This window comes from Peromyscus leucopus, chromosome 16_21 (genome assembly GCF_004664715.2).
Source record: "Peromyscus leucopus breed LL Stock chromosome 16_21, UCI_PerLeu_2.1, whole genome shotgun sequence".
NCBI lineage: Eukaryota > Metazoa > Chordata > Mammalia > Rodentia > Cricetidae > Peromyscus > Peromyscus leucopus.
Window position 1 is genome coordinate 26,369,892 of NC_051084.1, and position 14,335 is coordinate 26,384,226.

Here is a 14,335-nt window from a genome sequence, read left to right on the forward strand (position 1 = left end):
GACTTGACACAGGCTTTCAAATGAAAAAAAAAAAGCAAAAGAGAAAACCCCAAAACCAACCAGAAATCAAAATGATATTTTGCTGAATACCAAACACGGAAACTGAACTAAATAAAAAGACAGCTGAGGCCACTCAGAACAAACACATACAATTCTATTTCTAGCAGAAGAGGAAGAATTCTTGGCTTTGAAAGTTTGAGCATCCAAAGAAAATATTTATGCTAACAGAAATGAACAAATTGAAGGAGTTAGAAAGCAAATGGATTCTGCAGGAATCAACCACCGTTACACTACTTCAATCACGGGTCAGCAATGCAGTATGCCTGAAACTCACATTCGTTAAGAGGGAAGCAACTCTGGACTTGCCACCTGGCATGCAGTGCGCACGTCTGTGTTTCCAAAGTCACGGGCATATAAATACTGATGCACACTCATGCACAGGTTTCACACTATTATTGTACGGGAAAGGGTGACTTTCCATGAGTTTCCAGATCCATGGGTGACAGAGATGTGCCTGAAAGCGGCATTAGTTAGCTCAGGAGAGGTGGCAGTCCAATGCAGGGTCAGGGTCTGTTGGTGAAGGGCTCACACTGGGTGTGGGATTTTAACACGTCAATCATGGTGGGGTGGGAGGTGCAGGCAAGCGTTGATGGTATTCTTGGTGGTTCTTAAAATTTTATTTTTAACATTTTTATGCCAGCGGTATATGTATGGGCATGTGCATATGTGTGCATGCAGAGGTCAGAGGTCAGTGTCTTCCTCAGCCACTTCCCCTCTTCTATTTTGAGGCAGGGTCTCTCACTGAACTTGGAGTTAGAAGACTAAGTCAGTGAGTTCCAGGAATTTGCTGGTCCATCCCTACCCATCCCAATATGGGGATTGCAGGAGCCCCATCTTAATATGGGGGTACACCATGGCACCCAGCTTTTCGTGGGGATCCTGGAGATCTCAACTCAGGTCTTTATGTTTACATGGCAAGTATTTTAGCAACTGAGTCAAACTCCTACCTCCCTCAACTTGTTTTCGTTTTTGTTTTAGAAAAGGTGTCCCCGGGCAGTGGTGGTGCACGCCTTTAATCCCAGCACTCGGGAGGCAGAGGCAGGCGGATCTCTGTAAGTTCGAGGCCAGCCTGGTCTACAGAGTGAGTTCCAGGAAAGGCGCAAAGCTACACAGAGAAACCCTGTCTTGAAAAACAAAAACAAAAACAAAAAAAGAAAAGGTGTCACATAACCTAGGCTAGTCTGTGACTGGCATGTACCTGAGGATGACCTTTAATCTTTTGAATCTCTTGCCTCCACTTCCAGGCCTGCCTGGCATTCTGGCCCTTGATTGGTCTAGCTGTACGTTCTGTGGCTATACTGTTTAAGAAGGTGTATCCTGATGCACGCTTGTGATCTTCAGATGCTTTTCCATGGACTCTACATGTACGTTATACTTGGAGCCTTTTTTTTAAAAAAATATATATTTATTTCATTTATTTATGTATATGAGTGCTCTATTTGCATGTATGTCTAGATGACAGAAGAGGGCACCAGATCCCATTATAGGTGGTTATTAGTCACCATGTGGGTGCTGGAAATCGAACTCAGCACCTCTGGAGGAGCAGCAAACAGTGCTCTTAATCATTGAGCCATTTCTCCAGCCCCTGCCTTTTTTTTTTTTTTAAAAAAAAAAAACAGATACCTTCCAGAGTTACCATGTGGCTGAGCTGTGGCAAAGAGTGGGCTGGGAAAACCTGGTCAAGAGTTAATAATGGCAGTGCTGCTGCTCAGTTCTTTAAAGCGATGGCCAGGCTGTAAAACGCTTCTCGGAGAAAACAGGATTCCACTTTGGAGAGAATAACGACACTGGTGCTAAGATGACCAGGAACGGACAGCACTTTGTAGTTGGTTCACTGAAAACCTCCTCCAGAGCTGTCGCAGGGCAATTCTCTGCAACATAGGCATTTGCGGAGGATGCCGTATGGCTGAACAACCAGTTAAACACCGAGGAGACTGCATTATGCCAGTGAGGGTTAGGATGTGCTCACTTCTAAGCAGATGAAAAAAAAACCATCTCGCTCTTTTTTCCTCCATCTTATTCCCTACCCCTCCTCTCCTCTCTCCATCAATTTCTCCAAAATGATACCTTAAAGACAGGGGTCACCTGCTGAACAGCCGAAGGGCAACGCTATCTCCAGACCAAGTCATGTTAGGGCCGAGCACTTGGTGGACTTCCAGTCAAGGGAGTCCACTGTTGATTTTTGTTTGATACACACTGGGAAACCATTTCCCTGAGCTGAAGCCTCTCTCTAGGAGCCTTACTGAGCGGCTGCCAAGCTTGGCCTTTGGTTCCATAGCCACAGTATCTGTTACTATCTCCCTGCTTAGCAATGTGAAGCCAGATGTCATGGCTCTCTAGAATACGTGCAGACACCCTGATGAGAGGGGCAGCTGGGAACCCTGCATGGCCAAGAGTCAGGAGGACAGTCTATGATCAACAGAAGCCATGGCCTCAGGACTTAGCGAAGTAAAGGCACTTTCCCACGAAGGGACCAATGGCTTTGGCCATGCTGTACGAGAAGGAGAGAAGGGTGGCTGGACAGAAGTCAGGAAAGAAATCTGATGCCTAGTAGAGTCAGTGGGGGATTTGTTTTGATTAGAATAATGCTACTATCTATACCAGAATGTTCTTGGCACTTCAGTTCATAGGGACCCGCTGCTGGAAACGATCCATTACATGTAGAATGGATAAGCCCATAATAAATTGAGATCCCGTCATCCAATAGAACACTCTACACCATCAAACGTGGAGGAAGTCTTGCTGTGTTCATTAAGGATGGATCTCACATACACAACACCGGGGGGTGGGGGGTGGGGGGAGAAGCTAGGCATTATAAAGTGTGCAGGGTAGGCTAGCAAGAGACCTTAGCTAGTACAGTGAGGACCTGAGTTCAGATCCCTAGCACCCACATGGAACACATCTGTAACTAAGATTAAAACCGGAGAGCGGAAGTCCCTCAGGGCATCCCAATCGAGGGAAGGCCCAAGTTGAGAACCACAGAACTCTCAGTGTTCTGGGGCCAGGCCCCACTAGTTGACAAGAGCAAAGTGCAGAATTTGACAAGTCCATTAAAAATGTCAGCATTAAAAAAAAAAAAAGTTGTAGAAACTCACAGTTAAATAAAACTATACCAAGTCCTCAAAAGCCATCACTTTCTGATTGTTTTATATTTTATTAGAATCTATGCTGGGCTGGAGGGGTGGCTCAGCCATGAAGAGCACTGGCTGCCCTGGGGCAAGGACCCAGATTTGATCCCTAGCACCCACATGGTAGCTCACAACCCCTTGTAACTCCAGTTCCAAAGAATCTGATGCCTTCTTCTGGCCTCTGTGGGCACTGGGCACCCACGTGGGGCACAGCCATACACGCAGGCAAAACACCCACACAGTAAGAATAGAGTAACTAAAAATATATACGCAGAATTTATGCCGTAGAGGCAGTCGCTGCATTCTTAGGTGTGGGGTGGAAATGCTGCAGGAGAGTATGTTTCTGTGGCATCTCTGAGCTCTGTCACCTCAGAAGCGTTACCACCACAGGAACTGGCCACCACCACAAGTCAGGGCTCACTTTACTGCTCTGTAGAGAAACATAAAAAGTGTGCTGTGTGCGTCACTGTTAGATTGTGACTAGTTCATCTGAGGAAATGTCTTTGCAGAGTGTAGACACGTCCACCCGTTGGGGCATAGACTCCCTCACACCATCGAATGCTTGGTGCGGCTTGGACCTTTGCTTCTGTGGTTTCACTTCTGCCTGACTCATCATTGTGAAAGACAACAAAACACGTGTGTGGGAACGGAACTCCACTTCCAGATTAACTGTATGTTGGCTGTGGACAGAAGAGTTCGTGTGTGTGTGTGTGTGTGTGTGTGTGTGTGTGTGTGTGTGTGTGATAGGACCATTCAGTGAGAAACAACCATTAATGTAAGAGTTATAGTAAGAGGTATGGTGAATGTTATTATTGCCTGTTAATTGTTTGTTCTACAGTCTTGGTGTCATTAGCAGTTGCGTGGGTATGTATGTATGCATATGCTGGGAACTGGGCCCAGAGCCTTGGACATGTTAAGCACACACTCTACCACTAGGCTATATTTCCAACCCCTGGAAGCTCTTATATTTAGATTGATGCACACATATGCAGTAGTTCTTGTGGTGGTCAATCTTTCTTGTTAACTTGAGTGGATTTAGGATCACCATAGGAACAGGCATCTGGGTATGTCAGTGAGAACGTTTATGAAGAGGTTTAACTGAAGTGGGAGAACTCATGGTGGATGTGGCTGACACCAGCCCATGCTCTGGGGTCTCGGAATAAAAAGGAGAGAGCACGCTGAGCACCAGCCTCCATCTCGCTCTCCTTCCTGACCGCATATGTGATGTGATCAGCTGCCTCACACTCTGGCTGGAATGCCCTCCCTGCAAACTGTAAGCCTATATAAACCCTTCCTCCCTTAAGTTGCCCCCGTCAAGAGTTTTCTCACAGCCATGAGAGTAGCTGACACAATTATCTCCCCACACACCACTGTTTCCACTTCCTCCGTGTTTAAGACTCAAGCAGACAAACTTAGGTGAGGGGTCCAGCCACAGCCTGTCCAGTACAAGCTCGTGAGATACCCTGAGGTAAGTACCTGCAAACCTCACTGGCTTGTTGGAAGACTCTGATGCCAGGTCCTACCTCAGAGCTCCTGAATCAGACTATCTTTCCCCCCAAATTCCCATTCCCATTCATGCACATTGATAAAATTGGATCCCAGGTTTCAGCAAAATTAACTCCTTGCTAAGAACTGAAACCAAAGCTCGACTCGTCTGAGATTAGTCATGAGAGTTAGGGACGATACGTCAACTGGTGATTGGAAGGCACAGGGTCTCAGCTTAGCGCCTTCGTAGCACCAGGGAAACACACAATGGCCGCACCCATCTTGCACTAACACACGTGTCAACTACCGAGCGGCAACTGTGCCATCAAGAAAAAGAAGTCCATTTGAGGCCATTGAATTATTAATGCAGAAGGAAAAAAACCAGGTATGAGTGAAGGTAAAAAGCAGTCCCGGCAGCTTCCCTCTGCTGTGTGATAGACAAGATGTGTTGCCAAGACTCGGTTCCAAAAGTCCAGAGCAGAGCAGCAAGAGCCACATGACAAGGTGGCAGCTGGGGAGAGGCGTGTGCTGAACTGCTTCCCAGAGGTGTCATTTAGGCCAGGCTAATCATTAGGCCAGGCAGAGGGGGAAGGGCGAAATTACAGTGTTATGCTCTCCTATCTATGCACCTAACAGCAACACACGGCACAGAGGGGAAAAAAAAAAAACAAAACAAAACAGCAGACCATAATACTCGACATGCCGCTAACTGAAAAGGAAGCAGGGAACTCTGACATGCCTCAAAATTGAAAGCAAAAGTTTTCTGTGAGCCATGACCATCTCTGGATATCTCTCTTGGTTACTGGGTGGGAAATATTGCAGTTGCTGGGAGATGCAAAGCCCATGTGAAAAAATATGTTAGAACCAAGCAGCTCTAACAGTCTGGGAGGGAATGAGAGACCCAGATCTAGTTTAGGGCAGAGTCTAAACCAATGAAAGAGTTCATAGAAACTCTCGTGATTCAAGACTCACAGGAGAAAGAAAGGCAACTGTGGATGTCCCTTGGGAGGAGACAGAGAGGTAGGAAGGAAAGGGAGAAGGAGGCAGAGGTGGGAGGTGGGGGAGAGAGAAGGAGAGGGAGAGAGAGAGGGAGGGAGAGAGAGAGGGAGAGAGAGAGAGGGAGAAAGAGAGAGGGAGGAAGAAGGGCAGAGGGAGGAGAGGGAGGGAAGGAGAGAGAACACTCACTCTGACTTCACACAAACGATAACTAGAGGAGACGTTACGGTAACTATTCTTGTAGCATCAGGATACATTGGCACCAGTAAACTAAGCGACAAAATACAACTTTCCAAATACGTTACAGTGCTTCCTGTTGAGATATTCCAGGAAGGCCAAGAAGACAGCTAACCTTGGTGAGCACCCACTAATGCGGTCTGTACCTGTGATTTCAGGACATCCTCATAATCCGCAGGACGAGGCTATATACCGTTGCCGTTTTCGGGCAAGGAGAGTGAAGTCCAAAGCATATTTCACCCAAAGCACCCAGCTAGTAGCAGCCAGAGTGGAGACAAAATTACAAAGCTCCGGATGGGTCGTTCCGCTGAGATGGCCTGGGCGGGATCAGAGCTTAGAGAGTTATGTTCTGATGAAGAGCAAAAGGAACGTTCTGTGTGGACATCTCTGCTGATAAGAAGGGCTGCTTGCTCCTAGTGCCCGCGGTATCAGCATCCCACTGGCACCCTCTTATCACTCTTTGCGGAACATGACTTAGGCTGTGTGTGTGTGTGTGTGTGTGTGTGTGTGTGTGTGTGTGTGTGTGTGTGTGTGTGTGTAGTTTGGACTCACTATTTGGAACTGTGGCAAAGCTGGAGTGTGCAGAAGCCTTGGCACTTTCTAGGTGGTGTTATGTAACGGGATGGAACCCGGGGTTGGATTGAGAGACCTGGGCTGAGTTCAGGAGAAGTCACTTATTAACTATGAGAGTGGTCAGGTTACATCACTTTCCTGGTGCCAGCCAGGGCTCTGTCCCCAGAGCGAGGCTGACACAAGTGACCTTATAAGGACTTTCCTGACTCCATGACTCAACCCTCATTGACTTGAGTGTTTGTCTGTGACTTCCATCAACATACATTAGCAATGACCTGCAGTCAGCAGGTTTGTCCAGGCAGGATGGCCAGGTACCTCAAGTTATGTATTTGCTAGCTGTACCCCACAGAGATAGTTTCTCCCCTTGCAAGAGTAACCTGGAATGCAACAGTTTAAAGTGCCCCTTTCCAGGAGTTCATCAAGAGTGCATTCAAATCCCTGAGCAGACTAAAGTCCAATCAATTTGAGCTCTGTTTCCTATTAGCTCCTTGACTGAAGGTCTCTTAGTCCCCGTCCTTCTCTCCTCCCATTTTGCTTCTGTAAAATTGTAATTGATAATGAAAAATGAGTATCAGTCATAGAGCAGTCAAATGCTTGGCGTCTTGGAAGAATGTAAGAAGTCCTCATTGTTGTTAGAGCTTGGGGGGCCACTCGCTTTGCCTTATGGATGGATGGCTAAGAATTCAAAGGAAACTGCTCCACCGACGGATAGAGCCTGAGGTCCAAACGCTTCAGCACTGGGATCTCGCCACTGCCCTCGGAATGAACTCAAGAGCAGGGCAGAGAAGTGCAATTGCTCTGTCTGGACTCCTGGGCGGTTCACCCTCTTGTACCTCTGTGTCTGAGTCACAGCTAGAAGGAATACCTGAAGACAGGCAATGCCATGGATGTCTGGGGAGACCAAGGTCATGCTCGCCCTTCATTTCCCATGTCTTGACTGGCCCATTTCCCAAGTTCTGCCTCAAGGTGCCCAGGGAATAGAGGGGCTGGGAGACGCATCTGGTTTTATGTTAGTCACTGGCTTTATGTGATTTGCAGACTAGAACAATTCCCAGATCACCCATCTGTGGCCATTCTGTCCATTTGGGTGCGGTCTCCTGGCACCCTCCAAGCTTTCTCTCTCCCCCTCATCTCCTTCCACTCCCACACTTCATCCCACTCCTGGCTCTCTGGCTTTGTTCCTTTGTGACTTATTTCAAATTCCTTCTCCAAGTTTTGTTTTAGGGTTGTGAGGTTGATGAAGAGCCTTGGTGGGTCAAAGAAGGTGGGAACAAAGACCAGATTCAAACCTTGGGAAGCTAAAGGGAGGCCTTCTATTGTCATAATACCAACAGAGAGGTGAGGATTTGTGTGTGAGGTGTGTGAGGTATGTGAGGGGTGTGAGGGGTGTGAGGGGTGTGTGTGTGTGTGTGTGTGATCTAGGCTGACTGACCATGGAGCCTCAGGGAACCATCGGTCCCTGCCTCCCCAGCGATGGAATTACAAGCATGCTCAGCTTTTTTTTTTTTTTTTTTTTAAGGTAGGTCCTGGGAATCCAGTTCAGGGCCTCGTGTTTGTAGAGCAAGCACTTTCCAGATCACACCATCTCCCAGGCTTAGGTCTGTGTGTTTTCTACAAGTCAGTTTAACCAAAGGAAGCCAGCAAGGTTACAAATGTTTCTAGAGACAAGCCACACACAGTAACCAAAGCCTGCTGGTGTCCAAAGAAGCAAACTGCTGACTGCTAACTGAGTAATTATCATTAGAGATAGCATGCTAATTCTAAGGTTCTTTTTGGCTCCAACATTATGTAATTGGACTACTTTAAATAAATTATAGATTCATGATTGTCATATTGATTATTTTTTATGGCATATCATTTATCACAGCTAGCCATATATCAGTTAATGGTGAGGTCCTGGCCTGTAATGGGAGCTCCCCAATACAAACCATGGAATACGATCTGTCTTGTAATGGTCTAGGATATAACGGCTTTTATAGACCAAGCTCTTATAGAATAGCACGTAACTGCCTTTTAATTGATCAAAGATACCCCTTAACTCATTGTGCTTTTATAATTCGATTAGGTGAGCTGGGGTTGTCAGTACATGAAAAAGATGGCATCTAGAGATCTCCTTAGTAATCTGTTCCCTGCTTCATTGTTAATGACTCTGTGTTTAAATTCCCTGAGAAGGATTAACAACTGTTACAAATTATTCTTTAACAAAGAGCAAGGGGGGAAATAGAGGCAAGAGATGCTGTCAATGCGGGTGCAAACTGAAAGTGTCCATAACTTTAGATACTGGCCCTTTTCAGAACTTGGGTTGGGATTTATCTATTATGTATCCAAACCTATCTGCTGGAAGCAGAACACTGCAGGCACATAGAGGTTTGGAAGGGCTCCATGTCACACTGTAGTGTTTTATCAAAGATGTTCTGCAGAGTGGCAGCTTTGAAGCTGCTATGCCTTGTAAGAAATAGTGTCTCTGCCTCCATGGTCCTGTAACTCCATGGCTCCGAAACAACAGTCCAATCTCTGATGGTTTGAAATTCTATGTCTTGCCTATTCCCAAGTGCTCATTTATCATCTGTGTAGGTGAAAACTTATGCTTGGTACATGGAATTAAAAATAATCTCACAGAACAGAAAATGCTGAAAGTCTTATGAAAGTTCTGTGGGCCTCCCAATCAGCCTCTGGCCCTTCGTGTGCGGCCATGATTTATTCTGCACTTTGTCATATGGGAAATGTCTAACATCTTATCTCTTAAATCTGCTTGAAAACGTTTTAAGAGTCAGAACCCCTCTCCCCACCATGATAAAAATTCTTATCTTTAACAGATCCATGCCAGGAAGTACCTATTTTTACTTAAGAGAGTGGGATCTACTCTACAGAAACAGCTGTACCGTTGAGTGTCACTGGGTGATCTGTAGCTATTGAGTTCAACAAATCCTTTAACCTTTCTTGGCCTCAGTCTCCCTGTTGAAGAAGAATTTTTCAAGTAGGAGTTTTAGAGTAAGATAATACTTAAAAAAATTAATCAAAAGTGGTTGCATACCACAGGATTATATATGCATATATGTACATGTATGTGTGTCTATGAATATATATGTTTGTCCATTTATATGAACACACACATATGTAGAATAAAAACATAAATGTACAGAACCAAATACTACCCAAATTTTAACTCATACTCAACAAATATCCACTGTTATTCTGTTGAGTTTTCTTCTATGTCCTGAAGGCTAAGATGAAGTTGACTCAAGTCTCCATTACTGACACACAGATTCCCAGGATCCTCAACTGTCTAGCACCATTTTGATTTTCAAGTAAAAAAAAAAAAAAAGCAGAAGGGAGTGAGGGGCATAAGGGTCACATGAACATTGTTTTCCTCACAGAGAAAATAGAATAATTTCAACCAACCACCAACTTGTGTTGTTTCTGATAAACAACGTAAAAACCCAATTCTTTCAAGACACAAGACTAAGAAACCCGTTCTAAAATACACATTCAGCACCAGAGGCTGCACCATTCATCTGTGTTTGTGGGTTTGCACAAAGACACTGACCTGGCTCTCTGGAAGTGAAGAACAGAAGTCCCCGCTCACAGCTGGACTTACCTAGGGAACAGAGAGAAACACTGTTGAAATCTCACTGCCTGCCAGCAGCCCGAGGGAGCTCATGCGTTTCAGCATGCTTTGTGTCTCTCTCCACATCAACCTGATTTTGGCTGATGCCATGCCTACAACTGGCATTTCTTTGGGTCAAGTGTATCCTGAAATAGCTATGTTAACATTTCATAGCATCCACAAAAGTATATTTCTGAGCGTTTGGGGATGGTACAAAAAAAGCACTTAGCTGCAAATGGATGGGAGGCTCAGTGATTCAGGCTTTTTAGGATGCAGAAGTCACTGAAGGGGGCGAGAGATTTCCCTTCAAAATGTTATTTTTAAACAACATCACCTTAACCCCAAAGCAAGCAATTCTGGGTTCTTCTATTAGTTTTTTGTGGCAGTACTAATTCAATAATACCAACTAGTTTCTGTGCCTCTTTGTGATTACACATAGCCCTATGTCTTGAAATGCCCACTACCTTCGAAATCTTGGAAGACAAGAGCAGGTAAGCCTAAAAGACTTAAAAAGCCCTCCCCACCCCCCAATGGTGGTCCAAAGCCTTCCACACTGGGGTGGGATGGGTCAAACCCGTACCCATATTAACATTAAAATATAATCCAGGAATCTCGGGGGGAGGAACCTTGTGTAATATAATAATTGACTGCTCTCTCTCCACCTGTGGAGCAACCTGCAGATGTTCTGGACAGTCTAAAAGCTTGAGTTTATAATGGTGGGAACCACCGGCTCTAAACTATCATAGAAGATGAAATACAACACCAAGTCTCAAAGTAGCGTTCATAAGCGAACTTGGGAGCCTGTTGATGGCTTACTATCTGCCCTTGGCAAAGCGGAAAGCCTCTGGAAGCTTGGGATGGTTTTGAGTCTCTTCTTTTGTCTCCTGTAGTAATCAGCGCAGCAGCACCCTGGTGGAGAACCTCCAGAGCCAATGAACCCCCAGGCTGAGCACCAAAGAAGAGCTCAGCGGCTCCCCCAAAACACAGGCCAGGGAGGTTCAAAGTCAGGATGACTCCCCTGCTTGCTACTTTCTAGAGTTCCCCAGCTTTCTGTGCCGGTGTGTATGCGTCAACCTTCATGCACCCCCCCCCCCCCCGCCTCCCCACCCAACACAGTCAGCTCCAAAGGCACAGCTTGTGTGCTGACGTGCAAAGCCAAGTCAAAACCCTGTGCTTGGCGCTCCCTCCTAACTTTCTGGCTTGTCCAAGTCTAAATATTGACTTTGCTCCTCCGTTGAGTAGTTTGAGACGGGATGGAAACCACACGGCCAACAGCGGGATCGAATGATATATTTTTACACAGTCTTGCCTTTCTTCCGCTTGTTTTTTTTTGGGGGGGTGTGTGGGGTGTGGTGGGTGGGTGTGGATCTCTTCTGTACATCTCCCCCTATACCCGGCTGTGAACCCAGTAAGCTGAAGCCCCCCGCACAAGTTCAGGTGTGTGCAAGCCCCTCACAGGCAGCGTGTACCGGTTGTCACAGCAACTCACAACCGACTCCCTGGTCACAGGGCTTGGGGTGGGGGGAGAGCGAGGGGCTTCACCGTGAACCCGAAAGCACCGCTCCAGGCAGTGCGAGAGCCCAAGGGATCAGAGCACCTCGCTCCTCGGGTCCCGGGTTCCCCCGCCACAGTCCTTCGAGGAAAAGGCGCCTTCCCAGGGGGCGCGGCAGCACCCGCCCTGGTGCAGCCGGCCTCCTAAGGTGCCTGTTGTACGTGTTCTCAGCAGCTACAAGTTAGGGGTGCGGCTGGGGCGGGTATCTCTTCAGCTCACGCGCCTGGGAGGGGACTGTCCCCTGCCTCCCATCAGCTTGCTCCCGCAACATGTCGCTGGGACACATGGGCCGGGGTCCCCACCTGCCACCCGCGGGGCGATCGGGAGCTGGGGCTCTGGCACTGGGGACTCTGCACGACACAACCACCTACCCTGCAGCCGAGCGAGACCCGGCTCCCTCCGCCGCTCAGCAGCGGCCCCCGCCGCGCGCGCTCGCGGGGACGCGGGGACCCTGCGCGCCGTGCGCCACCCGCCCGGCGTGGCACAAAGGCAGCATGGCACAGCCGCGCCCGGCCGCGTCCAAGTCCGCGTCCCGGCCCAGGCCACGGGCCTCGTCCCCGCGTTGCTGTTGCCTCCAGCCCTGCCCTCCTCCCGCCCCCAGTCCCCGGCCAGGCGGGGCACCGGGCGGAACCCTGAGCCCCGGCACGGAGCGAGCAACGGCGGTGGCGGCCTCCGATCGCTCCCTCTCTCCACCGTGACGTGAGCAGCCTTGGCGGCTATTTATAACCACACGATTGGATTTCATTCATGAAACCAGGGCCTGGTGTGTCTGAGCTGTGGGACGCGAGGTGGCGAAGGTGCCTCGGCTGCACGCACACCGGAGGGGCCTGGGCTCCAGGGCGCTTGGCCGGGACGAGCGTGTGCCTGGCACCCCCAGGGACCCGGTCTCGGGCCAAGCAGACGCCAGAGCAGGGCAGGGTGTGTGAGAGCTGTCCCCGCGCCCCCTCCCCGCAGCATCCCACCCACTCCCGAACATCCGCTGGCCCTCAGTCCCGGGCTCAGGAAAAGTAAGTTGGGCCACTAACCGGCTGGGCAGCATAGCTTTCTTCCCCCTAGGAACTGACCGGCCGCAGACTCCGAGGGAGGACATTGGCTTTTGTTTCAAAACCAAGCCCAGCTGCTGACTAAGCGCTGCACTGGCCCAGCCTCCTCCCCTGGGCGCTGCACGTGCGGGCTGGCTCTCCCCCTCCTGGTCACCTTCCCCTCCTCTGGGCTTGAGGGGTCCCTGCAGGAGGCGGGGTGGGGGTGGGGGACGCCCTGCTACCCTAGACCTCAGAAACCAGGCGCTTTACAGCTCCTTTTGGAGAGCTTGGGGGGAAGATCTGAAGCTGATATCGGTCTCTCTTGGGTCGATTCTTGGAAACCAAAGCCAGCCAGCCCTTCTCAGGGACGTTCTGGACTTTCAAGCCGATTTTGAGTTCTGAGGGCAGAATCATGGCTATTTTTCATGCATACACATAAGAAACGCTTAGGTGCCTAGGGATGTCAAGCATCATGCCAACCTCTAAGGAGGTGGCAGTGGACACAACTAATTTGGCTCTTGCCTACAGGGAACTTTTAGTCCACCTTCTAAACTGGCTGTTAGGCTCAACTCTGTAATCCGCTCACTCCAGTCCTGTAAAAAGACAGCTGGGGGATTAGGGTGTGAATGCCTTCAGCTAGGGGTGTGTTACAGTTTATAAACCCTTGTGAAGGCTGAGCACCAGGGCGGACACAAAGATGGCCACGCTACATCCTCCGCCTCAATCAGTTCTTAGGTAAGGCACTGTGCCAAGATTTCGGGAGGGCGGGGAAAGGTCTGTTTTAATATGCAAGGGCGATTTCTTTGTGTTATCTTCCAAGTCTCCCCTAAAGAAAACAACAAACAAACTTCTCTTGCAGGAATACCTCCCTCCCCCATCTCAGGAAACCACCTTTGGTTTTTACAGATGGATTTCTCTTCCTCCCTACAATTCCTGAATGCATTTCAGTCCCTTTGGTAATTCCCTGCCCCTCCCTTAGATTCAGAGTCTCCTGTAACCAAAGCTGATCTCAAACTTGCCATGTTGCCAAGGCTGGCCTTGAACTCCTGCCTCCCCCTGCCTCCACCTCTTGGGCACATTGACTACAGGCGTGTACCACCAGCATGCTGGGTAAATTAAATGTTTTTACAAGAAAATGTAGCGTGGACAACCTGTGCGGTCTAGGCGATCTTTAATTTTTGCACTGTTGCTGGAAATGGGGTCATCAAGGCCCTAACTTTTTGATACTAGAAAGAGGAGGAATCAAAGTCTGGTATCTGAGACACGAACGGTGGATCCATGAAGGGATGTGGTCATTGGCTTGGCAAGGAACAGACTTCCCTCAGTCTGTTTTAAAGGGGCGCCATGTTGAAAGACTCAACCAACAAACATTCTCTTCATGGATGTGTTTCTTAGGGAAAGTTCATTGACCCCCGTCACCGTTAGCCAGCAGTTCTACTTCAAGACAGGTCACTTTTTTTTCAGGCCACCCTGGTCACTGAGGAATGGGGCAGTAACTAAGAAACAGGAAGCAATATGTATTGTGGCCCCCACATGCATCGGGGAGTAGCCTCATGTTAGTTGCTGACATTTGTGCCTGGGTCATCCGGGGCTGGTCTTATCACTAACTGTCTTTGTGACATCCGGTCCTCTTCGGTGTCTTTCACTTCCCCAGTCACACATTAAAAAATGGGTG

The 14,335-nt window shown here is 48.4% G+C and overlaps 1 protein-coding gene across 6 annotated transcripts in view; it reads right to left on the bottom strand.

The window, feature by feature from the left end:
• Rhobtb1 (Rho related BTB domain containing 1) overlaps positions 1 to 14,335 on the bottom strand; it is a 128,879-nt gene that overhangs the window by 66,072 nt on the left and 48,472 nt on the right. For 3 of the 6 annotated variants that reach the window (XM_037200053.1, XM_037200054.1, XM_037200055.1), the window contains one exon: positions 10,027 to 10,077. The gene's annotated coding sequence lies outside the window, so the exon portion shown is untranslated. Of the gene's footprint in view, positions 1 to 6,052; positions 6,399 to 10,026; positions 10,078 to 12,009; positions 12,103 to 12,663; positions 12,814 to 14,335 lie in introns of those variants that run through there. The other 3 variants (XM_028877234.2, XM_028877232.2, XM_028877235.2) reach the window with 3 other exon arrangements.